Raw genomic sequence first — 27,993 nt, 5'->3', positions numbered from 1 at the left:
ATTTAACCCAAAGATGGGCAAAGTATATCTTTAACTAAATACAATTTATCAAATAACTCGTTATATAATAAAACCAAAAGTATCACACGGTCAGTTAAAAAAAAACCTGCCATTAATCCCGTAGCATTGTTGAACCCGTGATGTCATAGGTACTTTTGTATCAAAGAATCAGTGGTGTCATAGAACACGTTATCTCATATCATTCGAGGTAGCCATATAATTAGTATTATATATCTTGTGGTATTAATTACAATCAGTGGTACTTTAGAACCCTTGATTTATTAAGAACCCGTGGTATCATATAGCCCGTACATCATAGAACCATCGGATATATCAAACCTGTTGTTTCATAGAACCCATTGTATCATTGAACCAGAGGTATCATTTAGCCCGTACATCATAGAACAATCGGAGATATCAAACTTGTTGTTTCATAGAACCCATGTTATCATTGAACCAGAGGTATCATATAACCCATACATCATAGAATTATCGGATATATCAAACCTGTTGTTTCATAGAAACCATGGCATCATTGAACCAGAAGTATCATATAGCCCGTGCATCATAGAATTATCGGAGATATCAAACCTGTTGTTTCATAGAACCCATGGCATCATTGAACCAGAAGTATCATATAGCCCGTGCATCATAGAACAATCGGAGATATCAAACCTGTTGTTTCATAGAACCCATGGTATCATTGAACCAGAGGTATCATATAACCCGTTCATCATAGAATTATCGGAGATATCAAACCTGTTGTTTCATAGAGACCATGGTATCATTGAACCAGAGGTATCATATAGCCCGTGCATCATAGAACAATCGGATTTATCAAACCTGTTGTTTCATAGAACCCATGGTATCATTGAACCAGAAGTATCATATAACCCGTACATCATAGAACCTCGGATTCATCAAACCTGTTGATTCATAGAACCCATGGTATCATTGAACCAGAAGTATCATATAACCGTGCATCATAGAATTATCGGATATATCAAACCTGTTGTTTCATAGAACCCATGGCATCATTGAACCAGAGGTATCATATAACCCGTACATACTAGAACCATCGGAGATATCAAACCTGTTGTTTCATAGAACCCATGGTATCATTGAACCAGAGGTATCATATAACCCGTACACCATAGAACCATCGGAGATATCAAACCCGTTGTTTCATAGAACCCATGGCATCATTGAACCAGGGGTATCATATAACCAGTACATCATAGAATTATCGGATATATCAAACCTGTTGTTTCATAGAACCCATGGCAAGTCATCTATCTGTTACATACTTATCGTTCTTGCGTTGTAACTATCGAATGTGCCAGTATGTTTGCAAGAGCTATCTGCTCTTTTTTATAATTTATACTATTTAAAATCGATACTATACCGGAAAACAGAATCGCAGACAATTTCTATATGTGTAACTTGTGTACGTCATTTATTATTTCAAACATTTTTTCCATGTCTAACACAGTATAGTCTTCAGTTTGACATATATCTGTAAAGTTTTCTAGGATCTCATATCAAGGTTTTCTGGCCAGTTTTTACACTCATGCGTTTCCGCCTTTTATTTACAGTTTTCATTGGTTAGGTGAGCAATTAGAAACTCTTTGCATTTCAATCAGAACACTAGTTTCACGGTGCATATCCATATCGGTACCCTCTTTGCGAAATCTGCTGAAACGGTACCCTCTTTGCGCATGCACAGGCCACTCTCTGCTAAAAACAAACCAGCGATGGATAACAATCCAGTAAAATTTAAATATAATAAGGAAAGAAGGTATGACACGTAGAAAAGATGTATACCACGGAACAGTAGAATGTTTTATCTATGTGCTGATTTGTCATGTGCCCGTTTTTCATGTACTACAACTTCACAATAAGCTACAAAAAATCGACATGTCTTGCTTCGCCCATCACCTCGACATATTTTTCGGGCTGAAATGAACCTGTGGCTTGATTATATATGCATCATACATATTTAGTATGTTCATTTACATATCATCTCCGGACAAATGGCAGTATATCGTCAAAAATAATTGTAAAATTCATAAAAACACCCTACTTTCGGTTTTGCAGCGGCACGGGCTACCTCTTTGATTATTGTATTTTTAAATGAAAATTTGAAATTGAGAAATATCTTAGTAAAACACCTTCCAAATATTTAAAATATATGATCACATTCAGAACCAGAAATCATAAACTACGGGTCGAAACTGGAAATTGACATAGGATCCCTTTACAACAGAGAAAATGCACTCTCTGCAATCATAACATAGGCGACGAATTTCATTTTCTATTAGAATGCCCAAACCTTAACACGGATAGAAAAAATATATCTCTGAAATATATTATAGAAATCCAAATATAATAAAGTTTGATAAATTAATGAACACTGACCCCTCAAATTACGTGATATATAAAAAACTTTGCATGTTTATAAAAATAATCTTAGAAAAATATTGAACTGAATTATTATACATGTATTAAACTTTGATAAATATTTTTGAAATAATTCATTTTATTTTGTATGAATGTAAAACTTTCTCCTGTCTATGTTAAAAGAATATTGTAAGATGTGTGAGTTACATACTATTAACCTCGTTAACATTTGTAATTTGTTATTTACCTCATATTTACATGTATTGTGTATTGAGTGAATAATAAAATCTTGAAATCTTGCAGATGCAAAACGCCGTCATAACATTCGCTCATTCCCGGCAGAAACATAGCATTGAAATATTGTGAATCGAAAGCAAAAACTACTTTCTGGCAGCGGGAGGATTCGTTCTGTACTATGTCCTCAACATCGCTATGTCTACCGGCGAAGTACGTTTCCTCTAAAGCATCGAAAACCAGCGTAGATACCTTTAAGCGCAGTGTTTAAACAGGAGACTACATAGAAACTATCGAAAATCCATTGTTCTTTCACCTTGTGGAATTTTAACTGACATGGCTAGCACCATCGTCGGATACCCACGGCCGAACCATTAACATTTTCTATTTCATTGGCTGCCTCACGATTTTATGAGGCGATTAAAACCAATCAAAACGCTCGTTTTGTACGACGTTCGGTATTACAGACAATATTGCGACAACCATAGACGACATCGAAAAATTTAACGATTTCCAGCATCGTCGGATACCCACGGCCGAACCGTTAACATTTATCAGCCGTGGGATTTTTTGCCGATATTCAGTCGATTAGAGGTGTGTCAAAGGCAGCTATTTCATTGGCTGCCTCACGATTTTATGAGGCGATTAAAACCAATCAAAACGTTCGTTTTGTACGACGTTCGGTATTACAGACAATATTGCGACAACCATAGACGACATCGAAAAATTTAACGATTTCCAGCAAGAAAGTATAGATAATTTACTTTTACAGCGTGATGTTTGCCTTTCTGATTGATATCTGCTTGCAGATGAACTGATTTGGCGATAGTTTTTGCAATTGATTTTAGCAAGACACGTACAACAGTTTTTAACCGTGGGCGCTGCCATTTTGTTTCTTATTGTTTTTTACCTCCGCTGTTGAAGAATATAGATTGTTAAACGCGATGTCATTGGTAGATATTTTACGCACCTGTTGCTATATATCGACGCAATTTTTACCCACGGTTGATTGCATGTTATGTGACATGTTTATCAATCGTGGGTATCCGACGATGGGCTAGCACTTGTTTGGTTACTTGTCTAAAAATTGGCCAGACATCATGAAAGTTCTTCGCTCGATATCTACGAAAGAAGCTTATAGAATGGGGACTAAAATTTTTGAAAAAATGAGGCGAACTCGGGGGTATGTCCATGAACTTATACTGCTTGTATATAAACAAAATCTTGATAGAGTATGTATATATCTGTTTATACATATCTACAAACAATCTCTGATAAAAAGTGGCACAATTGACCGAATTCACGCAGGTTTAGTTTGGCACACACAATTTTATTATAACAATTGCTCCATAGTACTTAATGTTCTATTTAAAGAGAGCCTTAAAGCAGCATACCTTCAGATTTATGCAAACTTTCAATAAAAATTTTAAAAGTAAAATGTTGTGAAGTGATCAATAATGTAATTTTAACGTTGCAAATTGCACTTAAATCGACACTTACAATTGTAAATTAACATAAATAGGTCGTTAAGCGCATATAACTTGTAAAGTATTAATTGAATCTTAAATATTTTACTTCTTTTAAATCTTAGAATATTTATCACATGTTTGGTTATCTAGAAATATTTAAGGTCCTCTTAAGGCATGCAGCTTTTAATTAACAACAACCTTTGATCCCTTGATCATTTTCAAATCAAAAACATAATTTAGTGCCACGCTAAATTCCCAGGAAATATTAATTCATTCAATGATTAAGCAATGAGTCATCGTATCTCCAAACGACGTCACAAGGTAAACACAGTTAATTTCTGTCTTCAAAACATAAACATTCGTTATTAAGGTAAAAACATGATAAACATGTACTTTTACTATTTTTGACATAGCTAACTTACTGTGAATCCTTGCGAAACAGGAACGATTAACACAAACAAAACAGCTATGAGTTATACATGCGACACAGTTTTGGTTATTCGCTGAACTGAGTTGCGATTAGAATATGCAACACAGTTATTGTGAACCGCTGGCACAAAATTATTTTGCTAACCGCTGCAACACACTTACGGTAAAGCGCAACAACACAGTATAAAGGGTTGGTCACTTCAGCGTCAGAACAGAGAATTGTATAAATATTATATTAATCGAGTGCCAGTATATCGTCTGTTGTAAATCTGGTTTGTAAATAACAAATCAATCCAGCATAAGAACGATAAATTAAGCCAGTTATGCGTATGTATGTATAATTAGTCAGTCAAGCGTTAGTATGAAATATTAGCCAGTCAAATGCAAGTATCAATGATTTGTCAGTAAACTGTTCTGCGTCAGTATGAATGATTATTCAGTCAAGCTTCAGCATGTATGATTAGTCAGTCCTACACCAGTATGAATGAATATTCAGTCAAACGTCAGTATGAATAATTTGTTTGTCTGAGGTAAGTATGAATGATTTGTTCTTCGTGCGTCAGTATGAATGATTCGTCAGTTCTGTGTCGGTATGAATAAATAGTCAGTTCTTCGTCAGTATGAAGATTAATCCGTCCTGCGTCAGTATGAAAAATGCCAGTCCAATCTCGGTATGAATTATAAGTCAGCCATGCTTTAGAATTAATGATAAGTCCGTCCTACGCCAGTATCAATGTTTATTCAGTCAACCATCAGTATGAATGACTAGTCTGTCCAGTGTCACTATGACTTATTAGACCGTTCTGCTTCAGTACGAACGATTAGTCAGCCTTGTGTCAGTATGAATGATTAGTCCGTCCTGTATCTGTAGTCCAGTGTCAGTATTTATAATTAGTCAGTCCTGTGTCGGTATGAATGATTAGAAAGTCCTATGTCGGTATGAATGATTAGAAAGTCCTATGTCTGTTTGAATGATTAGTCAGACCTGTGTCGGTATGAATAATTAGTCCGTCCTGTGTCGGTATGAATTATTAGTCAGTCCAGTTTCGGTATGAATGATTAGACCGTCCGGTGTCGGTATGAATAATTAGTCAGTCCTGTGTAATTATGAATTATTACTCAGTCCTGTGTCGGTATAAATGATAAGTCAGTCTGTGTCGGTATGAATGATTAGTCAGTCTGTGCCGGTATGAGTGATTAGTTAGTCCTGTGTCGGTATGAATAAGTAGTCAGTCCTGTGCCAGTATGAATGATTAGTCCGTCATGCGTCAGTGATTCGTCTGTCTTGTGTCCGTATGAATGATTAGTCAGTCCTGTTTCGGTATGAATTATAAATCAGTGCTGTGTCGGTATGAGTGATTAGACTGTCCTGTGTCGGTATGAAGTATTATTCAGTCCTGTGTCAGTATGAAAGATTAGTTGGTCCTATGTCGGTATGAATGGTTAGTCAGTCCTGTGTCGGTATGAATTATTAGTCAGTCCTGTGTCGGTATTAATGATAATTCTGTCCTGTGTTGGTATAAATGATTTGTCCATCCTGTGTCGGTATGAATGATTAGTCTGTCCTGTGTCAGTATGAATGATTAGTATGTCCTGTATCGGTATGAATGGTTATTTAGTCCAGCGTCAGTATGAATGATTAGTCAGTCATGTGTCGGTATGAATGATTAGTCAGTCTGTGTCGGTATGAAAGATTAGTCCGTCATGTGTCGGTATGAATGATTAGACCGTCCATTTGTCGGTATGAATTATTAGTCCGTCATGTGTCGGTATGAATTATTAGTCAGTCTGTGTCGGTATGAATTATTAGTCAGTCTGTGTCGGTATGAATGATTAGTCAGTCTGTGTCGGTATGAATTATTACTCAGCCTGTGTCGGTATGAACTATTTGTCAGTCCTGTGTCTGTATGAATGACTAGACCGTCCTGTGTCGGTATGAATTATTAGTCAGTCATGTGTCGGTATGAATTATTAGTCAGTCTGAGTCGGTATGAATTATTAGTCAGATATGTGTCGGTATGAATTATTAGTCCGTCCTGTGTCGGTATGAATGATTAGTATGTCCTGCGTCAGTATGAATGATTATTTAGTCCAGCGTCAGTATGAATGATAAGTCAGTCCTATACGTCAGTATAAATGATAAGTCAGCCCTGCGTCAGTATAAATTGTTAGTCAGTCCAGTGTTAGATGCTCGTTTAATATAATTTCTTTCATCTTGTTCAATAAATTCAGTATATAACCTGCACTGTATATCTGAAATTATCTGTCACAAAGAATTCATGACGTAAGAATGATAATGCGCAAGTAGTGACTTTCACCACGCGCAAGATGTAGCGCTCAAATGATTTATTCGCCACGCGCAATGAAGTTAATATGCTTTTCGTTGCTTTTTATTTGTTCTGTGTTTGTTTGTTAAACACAATGTTTGCACATTTGTCTATTTTTTTCCTAGCAAATACTTGTTTTCGATCCCATGTCTATCTTTTATATTTAATAAGTTTTAGCAAAACTTATCTCTAAAATATATTCAAACAATAGGACATTCAGTTCCTATTATTGAACGCACACTATTGATATCGTGAGTTTTTTCTCAAGTGAAATTTAATTGCTAATGGAATTAAATAAATTTAGTTTAAATATAGTTTATTACAAAGAGCTTCACAGTATATACATTTATTAAAAAGAAACAACAAAAAATAAACATTCAGTAATGTACACAATACATGCATGAATTGTTGAAAAAAGATTGGACCCTAAACCTGAGCTTATCGAGGCATTCTTTTTATGGATTGATAATGTGACTTGCTTGAACTATATTTTATTTAACATCCTTTATTTTGAAATATTATAGTCAATAATGTTTGTTGTAATCTAAAGCAAAATAATAAACAAGCTTTCCTGGAATTATCAATTTATACGTAAGTAGCCGACTTCTAATTCTACGGAATTTCTGAATCAGCGATGAGAAGACAACTTACATTTAGAGATCTATAGTCACGGAGAAATAACGCCTGGTCTGAGGATCGATTCCTATTTCAAGATAAATAACGCCTGGTCTGAGGATCGAGTTCCTTTTTCAAGATAAATGACATCTTGTCTTTTTAATATGTATGTCAGAATGAAAATAGATCGAATTTTCTCTTGTTTTATAATATATTAATTGGCATAAAATAATAATAGGCATAAATATTTCATAATTGTAGGGGCGTCCGTAGCCGAGTGATTAAGGTAGTTGACTTCAAACCACTTGCCCCTCACCGCTGTGGGTTCGAATCCCGACAGGGACATTGGATTCTTTCATATGAGGAAGCTATCCAGCTATATTACGGAACGTTGGTGGTTCTACTCAGGTGCCCGTTCGTGCGTGAAAATATGCACGGAAGGGCATATGGTGTCTGCCTCCCCCAGTAAAGCTGGAACGTCGTCAAATGACCTATACTGTGTCGGTGTGACGTGAAAGTTTTAAAACAAACAAACACATATTTTATTAATGCAGTTTATTAGAAGGGAGACAAGCCTGACATGTCCCAGCGTCATATTTATACCAGTTTCTCCCTTCACAGATGTCTTCATTAAACTCCTGTTTTGAGTTAATTCCTTCATAAAGTTAAGTTTTAAAACTTATAAATGTTTGACATTGTTTATGAATATAGTACATGCATTTATGTTTATGTAATATTTAAAGTTATACGATAATTTTATGAAAGCATTGAGTTAAGTTGTTTCCTCTTTTATAACATCCTTATCACATGTTTACAATGACTGCCAGTTAAAATATGATGTAGTGATAATGTTCGTGAAGTTGGCAGCCTAGCAGCCTAGCAGCCTAGCAGCCTGAAGTTGGCAGCCTAGCAGCCTAGCAGCCTGGCAGCCTGAAGTTGGCAGCCTAGCAGCCTAGCAGCCTGGCAGCCTAGCAGCCTAGCAGCCTAGCAGCCTGGCAGCCTAAAGAAAACTAAGAATAGTACATACATGGAAACCGTCTGAAATACATTAGTAGCACTTCTTTAGATCATTCCACGCCTTTTTCAATATCGTGATCTTTATTTTTTAAGATGTTGAACTTTATCGTAACATATTTTTTTCATTCTGACGCTTCGAAATTTGAAGTTAGCAGCCTAGCAGCCTAGCAGCCTGGCAGCCTAGCAGCCTGGCAGCCTAACAGCCTAAAGAAAACTACGGATAATACAAACATGAAAACCGACGGAAATGAGTCGGTAGCACATACTTAGACTATTCCACGTCTTTTTTCAGTATCGCGAACTTTATTTTTTTAAATATTGAACTTTGCTTTTTTTTTAATTTCCTCTTCGAAATTTGAGCAGCCTAGCAGCCTAGGCTGCCTGGCAGCCTAAATAAAACTAAGAATAGTACAAACATGAAAACCGTCGGAAATACATTAGCAGCACTTCTTTAGATCATTCCACGCCTTTTTCAATATCGTGATCTTTATTTTTTAAGATGTTGAACTTTATCGTAACATATTTTTTTCATTCTGACGCTTCGAAATTTGAAGTTAGCAGCCTAGCAGCCTGGCAGCCTAGCAGCCTAGCAGCCTAGCAGCCTGGCAGCCTAACAGCCTAAAGAAAAGTACGGATAATTCAAACATGAAAACCGACGGAAATGAGTCGGTAGCACATACTTAGACTATTCCACGTCTTTTTTCAGTATCGCCAACTTATCTTTTTTAAATATTGAACTTTGCTTTTTTTCTTTACTCTTCGAAATTTGTGAAGCTATCAGCCTAACAACCTGGCAGCCTAGCAGCCTGGCAGCCTAGCAGCCTGGCAGCCTGGCAGCCTAGCAGCCTGGCAGCCTGGCAGCCTAAAGAAAACTACGGATAATACAAACATGAAAACCGACGGAAATGAGTCGGTAGCACATACTTAGACTATTCCACGTCTTTTTTCAGTATCGCCAACTTAATTTTTTTAAATATTGAACTTTGCTTTTTTTTTTATTTTACTCTTCGAAATTTGAGCAGCCTAGCAGCCTGGCAGCCTAAATAAAACTAAGAATAGTACAAACATGAAAACCGTCGGAAATACATTAGCAGCACTTCTTTAGATCATTCCACGCCTTTTCAATATCGTGATCTTTATTTTTTAAGATGTTGAACTTTATCGTAACATATTTTTTTTCATTCTGACGCTTCGAAATTTGAAGTTAGCAGTCTAGCAGCCTGACAACCTAGCAGCCTAGCAGCCTGGCAGCCTAACAGCCTAAAGAAAAGTACGGATAATTCAAACATGAAAACCGACGGAAATGAGTCGGTAGCACATACTTAGACTATTCCACGTCTTTTTTCAGTATCGCCAACTTATCTTTTTTAAATATTGAACTTTGCTTTTTTTCTTTACTCTTCGAAATTTGTGAAGCTATCAGCCTAACAACCTGGCAGCCTAGCAGCCTAGCAGCCTGGCAGCCTAGCAGCCTAGCAGCCTGGCAGCCTAGCAGCCTAGCAGCCTGGCAGCCTAGCAGCCTAGCAGCCTGGCAGCCTGGCAGCCTGGCAGCCTAAAGAAAACTACGGATAATACAAACATGAAAACCGACGGAAATGAGTCGGTAGCACATACTTAGACTATTCCACGTCTTTTTTCAGTATCGCCAACTTAATTTTTTTAAATATTGAACTTTGGATTTTTTTTTTTATTTTACTCTTCGAAATTTGAGAGCCTAGCAGCCTAGCAGCCTGGCAGCCTAAATAAACTAAGAATAGTACAAACATGAAAAACCGTGCGGAAATACACATAAGCAGCGGGACTTTTCTCTTTTAGATCATTTCCACGTGTCCTTGGTTCGATCACTCCTGGTTTGATGCTTAAAATATTTACAGAGTTATGGAATCTGCTTTATAGCGTTGTGCCAACATATTTTTTCATTCTGACGGCTAGTTGCTGCGCAGTAGAAATTTGAAGTTAGGCAGCTTGACTGCAACATGCCTAGCAACCTACAAAATTGAATAATCTATTCGAGAATACAAGAACAGTTGACAAGCCGAGATGAACGGAGAGAGAAATGAGTCGTAAAACGCTACAATAACTTAGTAGCTTTAACATTCAGACGTCTTTTTTCAGTATGCGCCGAAGACTATATCAATTTTATCAAATAGAACATCCTTTTTTTTAACTATTTTTTTATATGTAACTACTCGAAAATTTGTAGCAGCCACTAGAGCACTACGTACACGCCCGATGACAGCCTAAATAAAAGACAAAGAATAGTACAAAAAAGGCGTGGATATGAAAAATAAAAGAAGCCTGCTGTCGGAAATGACATTATATAAGCACACTTCTTAAGATCATTCCACGCCTTTTTCAATATACGTGATCTTATTTTAAGGAATGTGAACTTTAATCGTAACATGATTTATTTTTCATTTCTTCACGACGCTAACGGAGTATAATTACATGTTTAAAGTACAGTTATTCTTAAGCCGTAGCCTATTGCAGTACTTTCAGTTGCAAGCGCCTGGGAGGGAGCTGTCTTAGCAGCGCTAGGCAGCAGCTGGCATGCTCAAGATGCTCTAAGACACGTAGATAAAGAAACTATAGAAATAAAAACAAAACAATAAAACAGAGACGTGCAAATAGAGTCGTGATAAAAAGCCGCTATACATATCGTACAAGCGGTAGACGTATTCGCTAGTTCATGAAACACGTCTTTTCAGTATCAAAAACAACTAATATCTCTGTGATATGATAATAATATTGGAGAATCTTTGGGCTTATCTGTCTCTACTCACTTCACGAAATTGTTGAAGGTTCTTTATTCCACTATAGCAACTGGTACAGCGCTAGCAGCCTGGCAGCCTAGCAGCCTAGCGCCTGGCAGCCTAGCAGCCTAGCAGCCTGGCAGCCTGGCAGCCTAAAGAAAACTACGGATAATACAAACATGAAAACCCGACGGAAAATGAGTCGGTAGCACAACATACTTAGACTATTCCGTCTTTTTTCAGTATCTGCCCAACTTAATTTTTTTAAATATTGAACTTTGCTTTTTTTTTATTTACTTCTTCGAAATTTGAGCAGCCTAAACAGCCTAGAGCCTGGCAGCCTAAATAAAACTAAGAATAGTACAAACATGAAAACCGTCGGAAATACATTAGCAGCACTTCTTTAGATCATTCCACGCCTTTTCAAATATCGTGATCTTTTATTTTTTAAGATGTTTGAACTTTTATTCGTAACATAATTTTTTTCATTCTGACGCTTCGAAATTTGAAGTTAGCAGCCTAGCGAGCCTAGCAACCTAAAGAAAACTACGGATAATACAAAATCATTGAAAACCGACGGAAATAGTCGGTACACTATACTTAGGACTATTCCACGTCTTTTTTCAGTATTCGCCAACTTAATTTTTTTAACATACTTAAACGCTCGTTTTTCCGGTACTTTCTTACCATTCTGTTGGAATTCCGCTAATGGAAGTGGTAATAACAAAATCTTCGTTTTTGGTAGTTTATTGAATTAACAGATTACTACTAATGCAGGAAAATAATTTAATTATCATTTTAGGAATATTTCCTTACAATAATCAAAGTAAAATGAATTAAGTTTAATCATCGTTTTCTCGTTATTTATTATTGAAGATGCCACTACGACTGTTTTAATTTCATTGAATTTCAATTTAAAGAATTCAATTGTAATAAAAACATTGATAACTTTCAAACACGACAAGTTTTTTTCACCTTAAACGGCGAAATAATGATAGAAAAGTAAATATATAGTGGTATATACTTTTATTTTGGTGTAGAGGTAAACCCTAACATACCGGAAAACGGTGACGAATAAGTCTATAAAACTGGAGTCAGAGTAAAGGAATTAAATATTCATATATGGAGCAATCACCTTTTAAACATCTTTAATAGATCCATGAAAAACAACATGTATTAATACATGTTTTGTTTTTTTTTTTTTGTTTTTTTTTTTGTTGTTGTTTTTATTTCTTTCACTTTTTGCTGAAAACACGAGAGCCTAACCCGGTGCGTAGTTTGCGTAACGCACTTACGTGAGTAACATTTATCGAGGAAAATGAAAATTATATACATGTATAATATGATGTGAAATTATCAGCATAACAATTACAGAGGCATGCAACACCGCCCATTATTTTGATGTGTCGTACGGGTATTGTTCTTAAGTTCAGATAATCTTTATGTTCATTTTTGTGTTCGTTTAAACATATGCATTATATATCTCTTTACATTTCAACACATTTTTATCTTAACAGACCTTAAATAAATATGCTTTAAACATCGTCAACTTCATTATAAACATATCCATACAAAATAGCATATCATAAATAACTCAGATGACGTCACTTATTGTCCATAGACAGCGACATTAGTAGCCGAGAAAAAGTTCCAAGACTTAGACTACTTCCTACGTTATTCGAAATCATGTTAAATCCCGCAAATTACAAAGCATCAGAATGAAAAAAAAAATAAAGTTCAATATTTAAAAGAATGAAGATCGCGATACTGAAATAAAACGTGAAATGGTCTCAGTATGTTCTATCGATTCATTTCCGACGGTTTTCATGTTTGAATTATCCGTAGTTTTCTTTAGGCTGTTAGGCTGCCAGGCTGCTAGGCTGCCAGGCTGCTAGGCTGCTAGGCTGCTAACTTCAAATTTCGAAGCGTCAGAATGAAAAAAATATGTTACGATAAAGTTCAACATCTTAAAAAATAAAGATCACGATATTGAAAAAGGCGTGGAATGATCTAAAGAAGTGCTACTAATGTATTTCCGACGGTTTTCATGTTTGTACTATTCTTAGTTTTCTTAAGGCTGCTAGGCTGCTAGGCTGCCAGGCTGCTAGGCTGCCAGGCTGTTAGGCTGATAGCTTCACAAATTTCGAAGAGTAAAGAAAAAAGCAAAGTTCAATATTTAAAAAAAATAAGTTGGCGATACTGAAAAAAGACGTGGAATAGTCTAAGTATGTGCTACCGTCATTTCCGCCGATGTTTGAATTATCCGTACTTTTCTTTAGGCTGTTAGGCTGCCAGGCTGCTAGGCTGCTAGGCTGCCAGGCTGCTAGGCTGCTAACTTCAAATTTCGAAGCGTCAGAATGAAAAAAATATGTTACGATAAAGTTCAACATCTTAAAAAATAAAGATCACGATATTGAAAAAGGCGTGGAATGATCTAAAGAAGTTCTGCTAATGTATTTCCGACGGTTTTCATGTTTGTACTATTCTTAGTTTTATTTAGGGCTGCCAGGCAGCCTAGGCTGCTAGGCTGCTTCAAATTTCGAAGAGGAAATTAAAAAAAAAAAGCAAAGTTCAATATTTAAAAAAATAAAGTTGGCGATACTGAAAAAAAGACGTGAATAGTCTAAGTATGTGCTACCGACTCATTTCGTCGGTTTTCATGTTTGTATTATCCGTAGTTTTCTTTAGGCTGTTAGGCTGCCAGGCTGCTAGGCTGCTAGGCTGCTAACTTTCAAATTTCGAAGCGTCAGAATGAAAAAAATATGTTACGATAAAGTTCAACATCTTAAAAAATAAAGATCACGATATTGAAAAAGGCGTGGAATGATCTAAAGAAGTGCTACTAATGTATTTCAGACGGTTTTCATGTATGTACTATTCTTAGTTTTTCTTTAGGCTGCTTAGGTCTGCTAGGCTGCTAGGCTGCTAGGCTGCCAGGCTGCTAGGCTGCTAGGCTGCTAGGCTGCCAACTTCAGGCTGCCAGGCTGCTAGGCTGCTAGGCTGCCAACTTCAGGCTGCTAGGCTGCTAGGCTGCTAGGCTGCCAACTTCACGAACATGTAGTGATAAACAAAAAACTGTTGTTACATCGAATGACTTATTTCATATTATTTTTTGCTAATTCTTCAAACCAAGCTTAAAGTATTCGTACACTAATAGGCCCATAATGCCCCAGAAATGTTTTTCTTGTTTTATTTCTTACAAGTTTCTGATTAGCCAGTCCAACGTCGGTATGAATGATTTAAGAAAGAAGAAAGAAAGAAAAATTAAGAAGAAGTACCTGATTGTCTATCAAAGAAAAAAAAGAATTTAGTCTTACAAAAAAAAAATCTATTCGGTAAAGCATGTGCATAGAAATGCTTGTGCATTCATACCAAGGTTTGATCATATGTCCAATTGTTTTGTGGTGCCGTATCAAAATTTTAATCGCCCATTCCTCTTGCAAATGTGTCCGTAAATGCACAAATTATCTAGATATACACGTGGCAGAAAAACTAACACATGAGTGGCTTTGTACCTATAACACAAATTCACCAACGCAATTTGCCCTGGTTAAAAGACAGTGTTTGTTTTTTAGATAGTAACGTTCTCCTACTCAATTACAATTTCTATAGATTGTGTCTATGCTTAACCTATCAGGCAAATTGACGATGTCAACTTCAAAATATCACTGTTTTTCTCCTTCTTTTTTCAAGTGTAAAAATAAAACACATTAAAAAGTGTCCGTGTATCTTATGAACGTGCTCTTACTTGTATATTTGCTGTGTCTGGGTACAACAACTGTTTTTGCATCAAAAGAAAGCCAAAGCCTAAAATTTAAAATGGTTAAAATACATTTCCATTTGCTATTGTGACGGTAATACAATATCGGTTATTTATAAAATTCTTTAAAATCGAAGGGTAAACAAAATTAATGTTGATATTCGTTGCACAATAAATGTTTTTGGTTATTTCCCCTTTATGTGTCAAATTTATTTTTTGTAAATAATTGCATGCATTATCTCCCACGGATTACATGTCTTGTACTTTAATATTCGCAACAAAGTATTTATGTTTAAATATACATGAACATGTATATTATCTGATATAATTAATAATTCAGATTGTTTCTGAAATTATCTTTCATGGTCTTGTAATTTAGAAAGAATAGATATTATCTTGTTATTTTATTTTCGATATACATTTGATAATATTTCGTATAGGGTGATTTAAGAAAAACTCATTTTTGTTGACAATAAACATACATGTATTTGTATATATGTAACCTGTGTATCGTTTTCTGTTTATCACTGGTATATTGTATCCTCCGTGTTATGTTGTATTTGGTTGGTATTCGCCTAACTGTTGTGTCGTCGTTTGTTTGCCTAACTGTGGTAATGTTTTGTATAGTCTGTTTCGTATGAGAGGTCACTGTAAGTTGAAAGCTTGTATGAATGTGTTCACTAATATTTCACGTGCATGACCCTAAAATCCCCACGAAACATTTTCTTGCTTAAGTAAAATGTTTCCCTTCGCCAGTTCCACATTATACGAGTAACTGATAACTTACTTTACAGTATAGTTGTTGATAAAAGTAGTTACTTATTATAGTAAACTTGAACATCATTTATGGATAGTTCTTGTATGCTGATCCTGGTAAGAATTTATATATTTCTAATGTCATATTTATTCTTTTCCATTGATGAATTGGATGAAATGTGTAATTTTATTATTTTGTAAATCAATTATTTGTTATTCCTTTGTATTTTGATTGTAGGCTCGTTTTTGTATGTCCGACAATAAAATGATGAAATACAAGCAAGTCTTCAATCATTTATCCCCGGTTACAAATGGCTCCCCGACGATGAACTACATACGAGCTAGGGTCGATGGACAGTCTTTCACAACCGCTACAGGTACGCCCCAGCCGAGAAAACTTAACAGCTTTTCAAGTTGGAGATAGACGGATGTTGTGACGTTGGCACGTACCGGTACAACTCTACGCATCATAATGGTATATTCCCCCTGTCCCCTTTTAAAGAGCTCTTTACCCATTATAATGATTACATTCCATTTTATAAAGCCCAAAATTCTATAAACTGTAGAAAACTTACGTTTTCTAGCCCTATGTAATCAAGAAAGGATCGCCGTGGAACTATTTTCATCGCGGTGGACGACATATTTAACTATGCACGTGCAGGAACTTTAGTGTGTGTGTGTGTGTGAACTTTATTTTGTGTATTTGTACATGTACGAGGGCTGTTCAAAAAGTTCGTGGACTGCGGCTCTACTGTTAACATCTTTTAATTTGCGTATATGATTTTACAAGAGACATATATGAAAATATGTCCTTAATTAACAGTGAAAAAATCAGTACAATATGTTTACAAATAAAAATTCTGTGACAGTTACAAATCACAAGGGGTGCACAATCCGGCGCACGCTGATGATGAAACAAAATGACGTTCGTGACGTCGCAATATAAATGAAACATTTTACCAGCGTCATTGTTTCTGACAATCTCCTACGCAGTGATCTCCCCTTACAACAGGATTAGATCTCTGCCATCACAACATTTTCGTCAAGATTTTTGACGATATGAATTTTTTCAATTTTTACATTTATTTTAAAAAGTAAACACGGTTTTGCTAATGTTTTAAGAAAACATAACAGACGTAGGTACGAAAAAGTTAAAAAAAAAAAAAAAAAAAAAAAAAAACAGAAAGAGAAAAATGACGTTAGATTTTCTATGTAACGGTCGATATTTTACATTTGAATTTCGACGTTACGTCATGTGACTTTCATCATCATGTGACGTCTGTGAAGGCAGTGATTACAATTCTGCCAAGGGAAGTAATCAGTGCGAGGAGTTTGTGTTTCTGAAAGTACTCTTTTGAGTGTTCAATATCTGCGGATCATATACCAAAACCATTTTTCTGTTTGCGATGATGACCCGAGATATAAAGTGGTCATCTATTCGCTCCATTCTCCGTATAAAGGCCCGAGTGCCGCATACTTTCCGCTCTTTATCGGGATTTTTTAGTAATTTAGACACTAAACGGACAGTGTTATTAAGTTAATTAAATTGTTGATTGATAGTATCAATTTGAAACCGCCCTAGACCGATCTTTAAACAATATGTTTATCGATGATAAAGAAAATATTTTATCAACTGACAATTATTCTATGCGGTAAATCTACTGAACACCGGCTAGCATTAATTATCAAACGGACCAGGGAAAATACAGAAAATACAAATAATAACTACAAGTATTTAATGTAAATACGCATATATCCTGATGAATGAAATAAAATATTATTTTAATTAAATTAAATTGTTTTGTCAGAATTGAATGCATAGACCCGATGCAGAAATTAAACATGTCGGACATCTCGCAAAACTGTCATAATGCCTGAACTTCTGTAGATCTTTTGCAATTGACGTTGCAAACGTCCAAACAATTTGCCGCTAAAATTATTCGTCGCCCTGTCTGTCTGTGAGCATGTATTTACCTTATTTAAATCGCTTGTGCGACCTGAAACCAAGAGACTTGCTCGACAACTCATTGTTTTTCGTTAATTTAATCACCTTATAAAAATATAAAGGAGTATACCACATTTATTGGTAAAAATTTCCGAAAGAGCGAATTTCTAGTTTTTAAACGGGTTTTTTACTTCCCAACTTACCCGTCTGTCTACTGCTTCCCAAAACCTGTTTGTTCAGCTATTCAGCGTCCAAACGACGCCAAAAGTCAGATTTATGTCATTTTATTTTATGCTTTTCAGTGGATTACTGATTTATTCGTGAAAATTATATTTGATAATTTCACAGTGAAAATTATCAAAATATAATTTTCACTTTTTTCAATGACAAAACTACTTTTTTAAGATTTTCCCCATGTGGTACCTCAATTTTATTTTTACTGACAATTCTGACAATATCAGGCTGTTAAGAAAAATAGCAAAGCTGAAATAGATAAATAACTTAAATGTCAAAAGTAATAAAGAGAGAAAACTTACTTCTATTCCTTCAAATTCCAACCACAAAATTTCGTCTCTAAATTTTTTTGTTTCGTTTTTACAGTCTGAAAAATACATTCCTTCCCCATGCTAAAGTGCTCTTGATGACATTTGGGCATATTAAAGTATCCTACGAGCAATAACTGCCGTATGCTTTATGAAAAATTGAAAAGCATTGACAGCCATCACTCGTAAAATAAGTTAAAAAACCCAGCGTTCCTTACAATGCCTTACATTGCCTTAGCAAGCTTCCAAGTTTTCCATTTTCCTAGCTCCTTTTCTGAATGTTTTCACTTCTGTCAACACTTATTTTTTGTCTGTTACAATCCTCAAATAAGTTTTCTTTCTTTTAAAAAGGTGTATGACTAACGAATCCAAATTATATCCTTCTGAATCTTACACAATTATTTTCCTCCCATGAAATACACAACTTTAAAAAATGGCTGCCGCTTACATTTTACAAAGCCAGGTCTAATATAAATTCGCAGTAAGTAACAGAAATATGGATGGATGGTTGGACTTCTTCTCCTACAAGAATTGTTTGTTTTTATTATTAAAACAAGCGATCATTCATATTTTTTAAATAAAATGAATAAATATCACCGTCATTTAACCTTGATTGGCGGACTTATTTCTCAGCTCAAGACTTCTTGTTTTTAATGAGAAATTCCCTCTGAACGGGGCTCTCAATGGAGGAAACAGATTTTAATATTAACGTTAAAATTATGGAAATTTCGTTTTAACTTGTTTTAAAGCATAAAATAAAAAGAAAATTTGTCTGTTTGTTGTGTAAGATGTAATTTTATTTCATCTCGTGAACTTTAAAAACAGTATTCTCACTCGTGGCTACGCCACTCGTGAGAATACTGTTTTTAAAGCCCACTCGATGAAATAAAATTTCATCTTACACGCAAACAAACAAATATCCTCTATTTAATATTAATAGATGATTACTTGTATTTAACTTCATAAAACAATCATTTAATTTGTTTCAACATTTGTTTATATTTAAACATTATATGAAAATTTCGGCGTGCGCCGATGTTGCGTTGCCATGGTTATTAAAGTGCACATTACTCGTAAAGGAAATAAAAGTTAACAATAAAAGTAAATCTTACTTTTGAAAATAAAGACACTCTTTCGATTCATATCCACTAACGGGAAGGGTGTTTTTATGAACCAAGTAAAAAATGACAGCAAAAATCCACGAACTTTTTGAACATACCTCGTATGTGTTTTATAGTGAAAAGTGTGTATATTTTATTGGATTAAGGATGTAATGTAAGAACTCTTTCTATATAATTATTTTTGTCACTTCGGTAGTTAAATTATTAGAATCTACTTGTATACTGTACAGTTTATTTACATCAAAGTTAGGTTATCTTCAGTTAGGCATTATTCGTTTCAGTACAGTACATGTAATTTTTTGATATAAGATGATTTTTCTTTCCTACGAATATTTTTGTTTGCTTGTTTTCATGACATCTATATTAAATTTTTGCTATTTCTTTTTTATCATTTGACAAACTTACATATATCATTTAACAGTAAAGTTTTATTGTTTTAAACTGACAAACAGAAAGTTAGGTTCGTTTACAATATCTAGTACACATTTTATTTTTGAGTGAATATATTGCGCAAGTAAGAAGTATTTTTTTTATACAGTTGTTACAAATATTGTCTGTACATATAGATGTTTGTGTTGAATTTTGTGTTTGTGTACATATCATGGTTTAGAAACCGTTTAGCATAGAATCTAAGCAAAGTTGATTTGACCTGGTGGTCAACAGTAACCAATAATTTGTATTAGATGTACTTAGTCCGTGTCCAATTTTTCCCAAACTCTCTCCCAAACCACTTCCATACTAATACAATAAATGCACTCACGGTATGAATGAAGATTGAAATGGTAACCGAGAAAAATATCGTGTTTGGTTTTATTTTTTGTCGGATTCGGTTTATTTGATCGTGTTTTTGACCGTTTGTGTAAAACGGACTATAGATACAGGTATTGAATAGATCAATTGACCTAGTTTGTAGAAAAAAAAATGACGTATGTTACAAATATTTTCCCACGCTATTTTGATCTAGTTCTAAGGCAATTCTTTATTTTGATGTGACAATATTTGGAGTATGATTGATATAAAAGTTGGAAATTAAGGTTTAATAAATAAAAAAGGGTGTAATAATAACAGGAAATAGTTTGTACACCAAAATAGTGTAAAAAAAAACAATTACTTTTTGTGTTTTAAATATATTGATTTTTTTTAATTTGGAAGTTTGCCCTATATTATCCAATATTGACCCATATTTACAGGAGTTCATTATATATTACAGAGTGTTATATTGATATTAGTACATAGCTGTAATTACATAAAGCTGTGATTACTATTTGATAGCATAGTGCTATATTTTAAGATACTTTATAGTCTACTGATACTAAAAAAAGTGGATTCAAGTCAATAATATGTCTAAAGAAGGAAATAAATCTACCCTTACCAAAAAAGGGCTCTCTGGTGTAAATTGCAGCAAGTTTGCCGCAAACATTGCGGTGAGTTTGCGGTAAACTGCTTCAGCAATTATTTACCATGCAAATGAGGTTTGCGGCAAATTTGCCGCAACTAATGAGGTTAGCGGCAAATTTGCCGCTAACTATAGGGGGAGGTAGCTTCTGTTTGCGGCAAATTTACTGCAAACCTCATTTGCATGGTAAAAGTTTGCAGATGTTCGCCAAAAGTTTGCGGCAAATTTGCAGCAAACTTCATTTGCATAGTAAGTTTGCGGATGTTCGCCAGAAGCTTTTGGTAACACTGCGGCAAACTTCATTTGCATATTTGCCAGTTTCAGCAAATATGTTATGGCGATATTTTGGCGAACATTTTGGTAAAGTTCTGGCGAACAATTTTTTCAAACATTGGAATAGTTAAAACTAGCTGAATTATAAGAAAACAAATACATATTGGTTTAACACATTTTTTCAATAGAAAATAAAAGATATATTACAAACATATCAGTAGAATAAAATGAAATTTGATAAATTTGTAAAATAAAGAAATTAATTCCCAAAAAGAGATAAATTTTACACACATTTTATTAGCAACTGATTCTATACATATTTGACTTTCATAAATTTCCACTCTTTAGTTATGATGCTATCATGAATTGTTCATATTACTTAATAATCAATTAAAACAAGAGCCGGTTGAACCGGGGTGATCCTCCCCGACTAGGATTTAGATACAGAAAAGTATATCTTTTGATGTTTCAGGGTTATGTCCCAGACAAAGTTCAAAGTGTGATAATTCCAAAATAATTGTAAAATCCCATTTTAAATAACGACGTTATGGGCCAGACACATTTTTGCTTCAAGGTCATGCTGTGACCTAGACCTTCAAGGTAATGACCCAAATGTTGCGTGTGACATATCGTCTCAATATGGTGATCATTTCGGTGAAATAGTTGTAAAATCCGACTTCAAATAACGAATTTATGGGCCGGACACGATTTTGCTTCAATGTCATGTTGCGACCTTGACCTTCAAGGTATTGACCCAAATGGTGTGTGCGACACATCGTCTCAATATGGTGATCATTTCTGTGAAATAGTTGTAAAATCTGACATCAAATAACCAAGTTATGGGCCGAACACAATTTTTGTTCAAGGTCATGCTGTGACCTTGACCTTCAAGGTAACGACCCAAATGCTGCGCACGACACATCGTCTCATTATGGTGATCATTACTTTTAAATAGCTTTAAAATCCGACTTCAAATAACGAAGTTATGGGCCGGACATGATTTTGTTCAAGGTCATGGTGTGACCTTGACCTTCAAGGTAGCGACCCAAATGTTGCATGCGACATGTCGTCTCAATATGGTGATCATTTCTGTGAAATTGTTTTAAAATCCAACTTGAAATAACAAAGTTATGGGCTGGACACGAATTCGGGTTTGTATGTACGTACAGACAAACGACGGACAACCCGATGACTATATGGTTCGCCGAAATTTTTCGGGGAGCATATAAACAATGTTTGACAATAGCTATTATTCAGCACATGTTGCAGTATTTCTTAACACCAAAAATGGGAAATATAATATTGTTGTAAAAGCTAAAAATCAGAAAAGTTACAGTTTGAAATCTTCTATCTGGACAAAAAGTTTCATTCAAACATGAACTAGCATGGAATAACATACATACTTCGACATCCACTTAGACAAATCACTATTAATAACAATAAATACTAACAATAGCGTTATGTGTTATGCAAAAACAGACTTGACCAATAATGGCTTTAAAATTGTAAAATTGAATCTCAAAAATATATTTTGGTCTTAAACAAACAACATATTTCATGGACATAATACCTTCAGATTTAAACTCATGTCATATAACATTATGATTGTGAGCAAAACAATATCTGACACGAACAATTATGGCTTTCAAAATTGTTAAAATTAATCACAACAATATCTTTGGGTCTTATACAAACAACGAATTTCATAGACATAATTTTTTGTTTGCTTGTTTTTGGTTTTACGTCACATCAACACAGTAAAGGTCATATTGTGACATTCAGGTGCCCTTCCTTGCATTATTTCAGGCACGAACGGGTATCTGAGTAGAACCACTGACGTTCAGTTAAGCTAGCTGGATAGCTTCCTCACATGAAAGAATCCAAAGTCCCTGTCGGGATTCCAACCCACAGCGTTGAGGGGCAAGTGGTTTGAAGTCAATGACCTTAACCACTCGGCCAAGAACGCCCCTCATAGACATAATAACTAAAGATTTAAACTAAATGTCTTTAGTCATGTCATATAACGATTGCAAGCAAAACAAAAACAGACTAGAGCAATAATGGCTTTCAAAATTGTAAAAATGAATCTTAACAATATTTATTTGTCTTATACAAATATAGACATAACTATTAAAGATTAAAACTAAATGTCTTTAGCCATGTAATATAACGATTGCAAGCAAAACAAAAACTGACTTGAACAATAATGGCTTTCAAATTTGTAAAATGAAACTTAACAATATATTTGGGTCTTATACAAACATAAACATAATAACTTAAGAATAAAACTAAATGTCTTTAGTCATGTCATATAACGATTGCAAGCAAAACAAAAACTGACTAGACAATATCGTAAGTTTGCATGAAATTGGCTTGGCAATTTATGAGATGTTGTTTAAAGATCAAGTTTAGGGACGAAAGATAGACAAAAGCTCGCAATGTCACTTTGTTAGCTAAAAACGCACTACTTTACTCTTTCACTCTTCCAAGTTTCAGTGCCCTGGCCATTGTGTGTATTTTGGTGTTGACTGCTTTAGTGACTAAGCTACTCTCCATATTTAGTTTATTGGTGCAGTACACTGAAAAAAAACAAGGTTTATATTTCATTTACATGTTACCATGTTTATACTGGATAAAACTAGAACTATCACTGAAGGTGAATGATACCCCAAAACCCCACCTTGAAGTAAAGTGGCAGTAATCTGTTACAAAAGCCCACCTACAAATGAAGAAATTAAACACCAAAGGCAATTATTATTTATTGCTGGCTTGATTTTGATCTGTTGGGATGAATATGTATTTGCATTGAAAAACCTAGATTTATTTACAAATGACAAGTGGCTCATATATTATAAGTTTATCTAACTTAGTTCAAAAATCAAGGTATCATGTTAAAAAAACACCAAAATAACAAACAAGAGCAATCAGTGATCACATGTGTCGCCTCATGATGGCCAATTTCATGTTGGGACAAGTTTTGTGACCGACAGACAGACAGTGCACAACTAGACTTAGTACTGATCATTCCTTTAAAGTTTGGATGAAATTGCACCAGTAGTTTTTGAGGAGTAGTCCGGACAAGCTTTTATGTATCTGGCAACACACAGAAAATAACACCTTTTCATCAAACTTGCCAAAATATCATTTAACCGGAAAACCTGTGCAATTATGTGCAAGGACTTGAGCAACAGATCAATCCTGTAAAGTTTCATTGAAATTGCATTTGTGGTATAAGAGATGTAGTCCGGACAAACTTAAAAAAGGGCCATACCTCTGACAACAATCATTGAACCGGAAAATGCTGTCAATATGCACAACTAGACTTGGTACTGATCATTCCTGTAAAGTTTGGATGAAATTGCACCAGTAGTTTATGTGGAGTAGTCTGGACAAGCTTTTGTGTATCTGGCAACACACAGAAAAAAACACCTTTTTATCAAAGGGCCATAACTCGGCCAAAAACCATTCAACCGGAAAACCCGTGCAATATGCACAAGGACTTAAGCTACAGATCAACCCTGTAAAGTTTCATTGAAATTGCATTAGTGGTATAAGAGAAGTAGTCCAGACAAACTTTAAAAATAACAAGAGCTGTCACAGGAGACAGCCAAGCTCGACTAATAAAATACTGGAGGCAGTAAGGAGGACAAAACTATGAAAGAAAAATCAATTATGTATAATTATGTATTAAGTTACAGTAAAAAAATAACATTTGTTAAAATAAATTCCAAGATCAAGGGAAATAATTCTAGAAATAGTCATGCTAGAGTTATGAACCTTGTCACACAAAATGTATGTAATGATAAGAAGTATATATTTGAAGTTTGAAGAAGATACCTTAAAAAGTAACAAAGTTATAATATTTCATAAAGAAAATCCTAAGTTCAAAGAGAGATAAATCTGTAAAAATTTACTTCAAGAGTTATGAACATTCTCACATAAAATATAATTGATTATAAGGAATAAGTATTTGAAGTTTGAGGTAGATACCTTTAAAACTAAAAAAGTTATAGTAAAAAATAACATTTTTCTAGTAAAAAAATCTAAGTTGATGGGGAGATAATTCTTGCAATATTGGTGCTAGAGTTATGAACCTTGTCACATAAGATATGGATGATGATAAGGTACATTTATTTGAAGTATGAAAGTGATCCCTTTAGAAAAAAATAAGTTACAGTAAAAAACAATAATATTTTTTAAAGAAAATTCTAAGTTCAAGGGGAGATAAATCTGAAAATATCGGTGCTAGAGTTATGAACCTTGTCACATAAGATGTGGTTGATCATAAGGAACATATATTTGAAGTTTTAAGTTGATACCTTAAGAAATGACAAAGTTATAGTGAAAAATATTTTACTGCACCAAAACTTTAATCTAAAATCTTGACGCGGACGCCGACGCCGGGGCGAGTAGGACAGCTCTCCATATACTTCGTATAGTCGAGCTAAAAATTATTAAAAGGCCATAACTCTGACAAAAATCATTGAACCGGAAAATGCTGACAAACTGCACAACTGGACTTGGTACTGATCATTCCTGTATTTGGATGAAATTGCACCTGTAGTTTATGAGGAGTAGTCCGGACAAGTTTTGTGACGGACGGACAGATAGACAGACGACGGAGAAATGATCCCTATATGTTGCCACTACTCCGTAGAGGCGACACAAAAATGATGCATGCCACTGTTTGAAAGAACAATGTTGACTAACCAGTCTTACTTGTATGCAAAACTCACTTTTTCAATTATACATCAATAACAGTGGTTAAAATATACACAGATACTTTTCTGACAAATTTTAAATAATTACTGACATGATAACTGAGAAAAACTTGAAATGTGTCAATAGGACACGGATGCCCCCACACGCCACTGTTCTGTCAATCTTATGACTCTAGGTCAAATAGTTTTTGGACTACATGTGCCACAAATTGAAAACTAAAAATCAACAAAGGGCCATTATTCTGTTAAATTTGGTTGCAGCAAAAATTCCTTCCTTTACTACCATCTACACATTAAGTTTGTTAATCCCTGGAAGTTTAAGCAAAATATGCCATCCGGTTTAAGAGGAGTTGCTTTCACAAAATTTCTACATAGTATATAGTGAAAAAATCAAAAAAGGGCCATAATTCTGTTAAATTTGGTTACATCAAAAATTCATTCCTTTACTACCAACTACACATGAAGGTTGATCATCCCTGAAAGTTTAAGCAAAATCTGCCATCCGGTTTAGAGAAGTTGCGTTCACAAGATTTTGGGACAGACTGACAAGTGCCACGCTATATGCTCCCACATTGTGGGGGCATAAAAATAATCTTATTTTACTTACATGTTAAACTGTCAAATCCTCTTTTGTGCCAGGCAGTATCTACTGCACTGGACATACCACTGCGGGTTTTACAGGGAAATTTCGGGGAAAATCTTAATCTGCTGTGAGGTTTTTTAAGATGTGGACCACTTCTGATTTGTTTTCAACCTTTGACTGTCTGTGAGAACTGTAATTGTAAAAATATATTTCAAAAATATTTTCTGTATTTTAAAATTCATCTTTAAACGTAATATTGACAAATATTGAAGATTGAACACCAATGAATTGACAATAACTTATTTATAATTAATGTAACACAATGTTCATACAGTTACTAGAATAAGTTTTGTTAATTATTAATGCTTATTGCACGACTTTTTCCTGACCAATTTTAGTAATCACTTTTATGAAAAAATTCGGACTGCATATCGATTATTCATCACATGAAGATATATCAAATTGTTTCTAATGAAGACGACCCCAAATAGCATTACAAAATTATCATAGTATTATCATTTAATTGCTACACCATGATTATAAATATATATAAAAAACCTCATAGATTTAAACTTACAGTTTAATAGGCATTTTTGTTTGATGTATTGTTGAGGATTGTTAATCACAATTGTATACATCTGACCATTCACTGTCATTTGTAACTGTAGCACCTGACTGATGAATAGTCTTAGACCTTGAATAAAAAAAATACATATGTACAACAAGTATATGGAGAGATATTCATATATTGAAGCAACTGACATAACACAAACCGCCTCCGTGGTCGAGGAGTTAGAGTCGATGACTTCTATTCAAGTTACCTCTCTGGCGTGGGTTCGATCCCCGGGAGATGCTTTGGTAGTTTAGCGCGGAGGAAGGTAGTCTAGTACTGGTGTAACTCTCCAGGAACGATGGTTAGGAAACTACCCGCCTATATGACTGAAATACTGTTGGAAAAAGGCGTAAAATGAAACAAACAAACAAACAAGACATAACACAAACAGTTCAACATCACCAGTCAGTTTTGCATAGTCCTTTACTTTCGTAAATAAACAAAATACAGAAAACAAACTACCAGTACTTACTTTAGTGCTGGCGAGGCATCTGGCAAAGGACATCCTCCAAGATCTTGTCAATAAGATCTTCCATGATGTTGTGTTCTGATACCATTGATTCTTCATGATGCACATCCCTTAAAAAGAATGCATGTATTTAATATGAATTTTAGTCTTAAACCAATGAAGGTAAAATATGATAAACAATTAAGATTAACAAGGAAAGGCGGCGTTCTATGAACGCAACCCTCATATGACCCAGCAACAAGTACCAATGGCAAGGAGACCAGGCGGACCCAGTTTGTCATGTAGAAATAAATACTTTTTAAAAAAAAACAATTACACATTCATGTTTTTTTGAAAAAATAAATATGTACATGAATATAGAGTAACATGCAAAAACAACAAAGCCATTGTTTAAAAATTCTTTTCTCATATATAGATTGTATAATATTCTTTGGTTCCCTAAACCATGAGTGTGCCAGCAATATAGGATTATACCATTTTAAGCTGCATAGACATATAATTACAAAATAACTTTTGAAATTCTTCCAATTCAATTACATGTTATTTCGAAAATATCATTGTAAATGTAAA

The 27,993-nt window shown here is 34.6% G+C and overlaps 1 long non-coding RNA gene across 1 annotated transcript; it reads right to left on the bottom strand.

The window, feature by feature from the left end:
• Positions 1-23,275: 23,275 nt before the first annotated feature.
• LOC132746196 (uncharacterized) lies at positions 23,276-27,010 on the bottom strand. The gene is made up of 3 exons (XR_009627958.1): positions 26,919-27,010; positions 26,366-26,531; positions 23,276-23,616 (listed from the first exon to the last, which is right to left on the bottom strand). It is a non-coding gene; the product is annotated as an uncharacterized LOC132746196 (long non-coding RNA).
• Positions 27,011-27,993: the final 983 nt, after the last annotated feature.

This window comes from Ruditapes philippinarum, unplaced genomic scaffold, assembly GCF_026571515.1.
Source record: "Ruditapes philippinarum isolate M1 unplaced genomic scaffold, ASM2657151v2 ctg3379_1_1_1_1, whole genome shotgun sequence".
Taxonomy (NCBI): Eukaryota; Metazoa; Mollusca; class Bivalvia; order Venerida; family Veneridae; genus Ruditapes; species Ruditapes philippinarum.
This window is presented reverse-complemented; position numbering and strand designations above follow the sequence as displayed.